The sequence below is a fragment of the Panthera tigris genome, chromosome C1, assembly GCF_018350195.1.
Source record: "Panthera tigris isolate Pti1 chromosome C1, P.tigris_Pti1_mat1.1, whole genome shotgun sequence".
Classification (NCBI taxonomy): Eukaryota; Metazoa; Chordata; class Mammalia; order Carnivora; family Felidae; genus Panthera; species Panthera tigris.
In genome coordinates, this window is record NC_056667.1 from 87712249 (window position 1) to 87717520 (window position 5272).

A 5272-nucleotide genomic window follows, 5' to 3' on the forward strand; every position below is an offset into this window, starting at 1 on the left:
GAAATGAAGATGACTGTTAGAAGAGTCTTGCTCTCAAGGGGAATAGAAAAATGTTCTCTTAATCTAGGGAGATACAGTATGAAAAAGGTTTTTGATTTTGTTTTGTTTTATAAAGATTTAGGATATAGCACGTTTGTGTGGACTAATCCAGTAGAGGAAAAAGCAAAACCAAGGATGATATAGGAGGGAAAGGGATATTGCTGGAGGTACAGATATGGTGTACAAATAGAAGAGTTAGTTTTAAAGATGGGCATGCAAACATCTCATTAATAGCAACAGAAGGGACAGATTGTGTAAGTCGAAATGGTTATAGTTTGGTAGATACATAGTAGGAGCATGTAGAAGTTGTGTTCTATTTTTTTCAGTGAAATAGGAAGGAAGTAAGATCTTGAAGAGGAAAAGAGTGTTGGATCCAGGGGCAAAAAGGAAGGTGTAAAATAGACACTTGAATGGCAGAGTGAATAGACTTAGAAGGATGGCTAGAAGGTACTTAAGTGGTGTTTTGAAGTCTGTTGTTAGAAGGTACTTAAGTGGTGTTTTGAAGTCTGTTGTTAATTTAAGTGACACTAGTCAAATAGTTCTATGTTCATTTCCAAGTATTCTAGAATTGGTGCTATCACTAAGTAGACAGAATTGAATTTAATTAGAATTGGAATATTCCTAGGTGAATACAGCCAAGTGGGAGAAATGAAAAAGTGTTGATACACTCAAGGGAATGAGTATAAAGAAGGGGTGTAGAAAGAGATCTGCGTAAAGAGCAAAGTGAGAAAATGAAGGTTAAGACACAATGGAGAAATGGTATGATCAATTACAGATTGCAGTATGATTAAAGATATGTTGGAGTTATATACTAGAGTAAGAAGTACAAATTTGGGAGGTTGAAATAAGAGAATAAGGTGACTGCAATTGACAATAGTAGAGAGAATACGGTAATTAGTGACTGCAAGTTCCAGGATGTGGACATGGTAGTTGAGTGAAAGCAGAGTCATGGAAAGAGATTAATTAAAGATATTGAGAAACTTGGGTATTAAAAGAAATATCTAAGTGGATTTTGAAATTATTAAGATTTATGACAGGAGCAGTGAGCTAAGAGCTAAATAAAATTATTCCTTAGAACATGTAATTGTGTTAGGTATGCAAAAAACAGTTTTTAAAAATTAATATAAAACTTTTCTACAGTGACAGGAAGTTCAGGTTAATTTACTGAAAAGTGGTATACTGCAGTGGTTTTATAGATGTATATTCTAACATCACATCTTGTTTCTAAGGCTTAATTGCTTTATGGCCTTGGTCAAGTTATTACCTTCTCTATCAGTTTCCCTGGGCATAATCATAATACTTAGGGTTGTTGTAAAGATGTGTGATGAATATAAAATACTTAACAAGTCTGATATATGTATATCTATATTGTATTCAAATTCTCCATAAATATTAACTCTTGTAGTAGTAGTTGTGGTGGTTCTCAACTCACACCGATTCCAAAGGTGACGTAAACATTCTGAGATCTTAGACAGTCAATTTCTCCACTGTGATGACCAGAACTTCTATTGCCTCTGTTCAGCAGGAAAATTTCCTCTATTATTCAAGTTTCTTCTAGCTGATCTAAGAATTAAATTGACATGAGACATAATTCATAATTTCAAGAAATGTGCTTCTTCAAAATATAATCTTTCAGTAAAACATAAAATGTTCAGTATCAGACTCAAGCTTATCTTTAGTTTCTCTGTAACAAGGAAGCCAAAAGTAGATAAATCTATGTTCAGTAATTAATGTTTCATTATTTTATCATATTTGGAAATGATTTATTAGATATTCCTTAAATTTACCTTAACTCCTCAGTTAGCAAAACTTTTAGGTTTCAGATTACCAAAAAGATTTGGGGACAATATTTTAAAAGTTTACCTAAAACCTTTTTATCTTACCTATATCTGTCTACTTACTTGTTCTTAACAATTAGGTGTAGGTTGCCCACAAAAACAACTCTGTCTGCAGAATCTGACATTATTCTCAGTTTATATTGTTTTGGGCTGACAAGTTTTGCAGTAGAGATTACATGAACTTATTTGACTTTCAGTAAACCCAGGTGGAATAAAAGTATTATTTTAATGCTGATAACTCTAAAGACATGTCTATTTTAATTAAACTAAAACCTTCAGTTAGTTTTAATACCAAATACTTTCCTAGATCACATGAAGTTGAAATTCATTTGGATTTTCTTTTTTATTTTTGAGAAATTTTAGGAATTCAAAATTATTATGTGCTTAATTTTCTTTAAGCAAATTAAACAGAGGTCTTTTACAAATTAATTTTAGCAATACCAACTGGAGTTAGAAACAGCCATATATCTACAATAGATACATATACTGACAAAGGCAGAAGCCTTACAGTTAGCAATATTTGAAGAGAAAAAGGGGCAAGAGAGCCCTTTTGCAGTGTACTTTTTAAAAAGAGCTGCTTTCAGGGGGTGCCCAGGTGGCTCATTTGGTTGAGCCAAATGACTCAACTTTGACTCAGGTCATGATCTCCTGATTCATGAGTTTGAGTTCCACATAGGGCTCTGTACTGACAGCTCAGAGCCTGGAGCCTGCTTCGGATTCTTTGTCTCCCTCTCTGCATCTCCCCAACTGGTGCTCTGTTTCTCTCTCTCGAAAATAAATAAGAATTAAAAAAAAAAAAAAAGGCCTGCTTCCTTCTTTTTTTCCTTTGCCTTGGTAGTTGTGGGCTGTATTTACACTTCAGAGATATAAGATTTATGACTTTAAGGGACAGAAAAAGAATGTAAAGTGTGTGTGTGTGTGTGTGTGTGTGTGTGTGTGTTTTCTAGGAGTTACAGGATAATTGCTGTTTAGAATTTACCTTTTTCTAAAATACAGGACAATTTTGCTTCAATATCCTGATCTTTATAGTATCTATAAATGTGTCAAGAGGAATAGGTGAGGTTTTGGAATTGGTAGAGACTGCGGGGGGGGGGGGGGGGGGAGGGGGGAGGGGGTGATTTGCTTCTAGAGTTGCATTTTTGGTTTTGTAGAAATTTGGCAGGCAAACTTGTTTCTAATTCCCACAAAGAACTGAATTACAGCTAGAATATCAGGATTGATCAGCCATTTTAACTAAACTTGCCTCTTTAGATCAGGGAGATTTCAACTAAAGTGGGAATCAGAAGATTTATATCTTTGTAAAAAATTCTGTAGAAATTATTTTAACAGAAGCCTTCACAATTCAATGTTGGCTTCTGTTAGCCCCTGAATATCAGCCTTCTGCTGTTCATTTGTAGGAAGGCCATAAGAAATTATGGGCATCTGTTTATTCTGTAATGGGGAGGTTGTGAGTGGCTACTAATCTTCTAATTTCTTTCTAAATTTGGTGGGATCTTCTGAAAGTGGAGGTAAAAACGGGCTTTGTAATTTTTAAGATTTACTGCTCTCCTAGGGACATGAAATTTTTTTCCCCCTGGGTGGGGTGGTTCAGGATATATCTACAAATGATATTGCATAGGAATGCCTACAGCTGGCAGAGCCTGATTACAGAGCTCTGGAAAGTAGGAGTTCTTATGAAACAGGAAAGTGAGCCGTATCACTTGCTTCAGTGCTTTTGTTAAATTCCACTTCACGGGTTTTTATTTAGCATTGACATAAGTAACCTATATACTTTGAATCTAGAGTTTAGGCTGGAGTACTTTTTGTACGGAAAGGGAAGTTAAAATAGGCAGATGGGGCCAGATTTTAAGAAGGGGAATTTACTTTGAATGTAGACATCAGTATTTGTCTTAGGTCTAATTTCTCTTTCATTTTGTCAAGGGAATCCCTAAGGCTCGCAATTATTATACTATTAAGACAAGAGCTCTGTATAAAGAAATTTTTTTGAAACAGCCAATGTGAAGGATTTATTGTCTCACCATTGATGAGTAAGATTTTATTAATTTTATTTATTTATTTAAAAAAACTTATTTTTTTTTTTTTATTTATTTTTGGGACAGAGACAGACAGAGCATGAACGGGGGAGGGGCAGAGAGAGAGGGAGACACAGAATCGGAAACAGGCTCCAGGCTCCGAGCCATCAGCCCAGAGCCTGACGCGGGGCTTGAACTCACGGACCACGAGATCGTGACCTGGCTGAAGTTGGACGCTTAACCGACTGCGCCACCCAGGCGCCCCCGAAAAACTTATTTTTTAATGTTTATTTTTTGAGAGAGAGAGAGAGACAGAGCATGAGTGGGTGAGGGGCAGAAAGGGCAGGAGACGTAGAATCTGAAGCAAGCTCCAGGCTCCAAACTGTCGGCGCTGAGCCCAATGCAGGACTCGAACTCATGAACTGCAAAATGATGACCTGAGCCAAAGTCGGATGCATAACTGCTGAGCCACCCAGGCACCCCAAGATCTTACTAATTTTAATAGCAACTCAAACCGATAAGCCTTTTTATGGAAAGACTCCTAGGTGACTTTCTAGACTTAGGCCATGAATGTGAGAGGCATATCTAGAGGGCATAGATGATAGATACAGTTCTCATGATCCCAAAGTTAGCTCCCAGAAATAGTCTAAGGAAGCAAAAACCTTTGTTACATAGGCAGTGTGGATGAATTTAGTGAAAACAGTGTCTTTGATAGCACACAGAAACCTGAGATACTCCAATCATAGACCCACTAATCTGTGACACCAGGCAGATGCTACTGGAATGGGACTTTTCAGCAGTAATAACCAGCAAACCACAAAAGTCCCTTATGGACTGGGACCTTTTATGACTTACCTTTCTGAGAGCTGGCTTGGCTGGACAAAGAGAGTGCTGCTTTCAACTTCATATCTCACATCCTCACTCTCTGTGGCTACCAAGGTGCACCCCAGTAAGTACACCCTCCAGAGTGGTGGAGACCAGAGAGAATATATTCACAGATCACAAATCCAAGTTCTCAAGACATAAAGCAAGACAAAAGGAAAAACCTCATCCAGTTTTTACGTGGGAGACCCACACAGCAAAGTTTGTCAAAACATATGCCAGTCTGATGAGAATTGTGAACTCAGAAGTCTGTAATACTAGTTTGAACAGCAGACTTGTAAGGGCCTTTGCTGATATTCTTAACCTGTAGTAATTCCTTTTTATAACAATGGAGCGATGATCTCTGGGAGGAAATCAGTCAGTAAAAACCAAGAGTACTCTCTACCAAATTAATTCGAATTGCTAAGCCCAAGCAACTATTTCCAAAAATATTTTCTCTCGCTCCTCTAAATTTAGAAAGAAAAAGGACTCATGCCGCTTGTTCCACCGGACCTTGCAGAC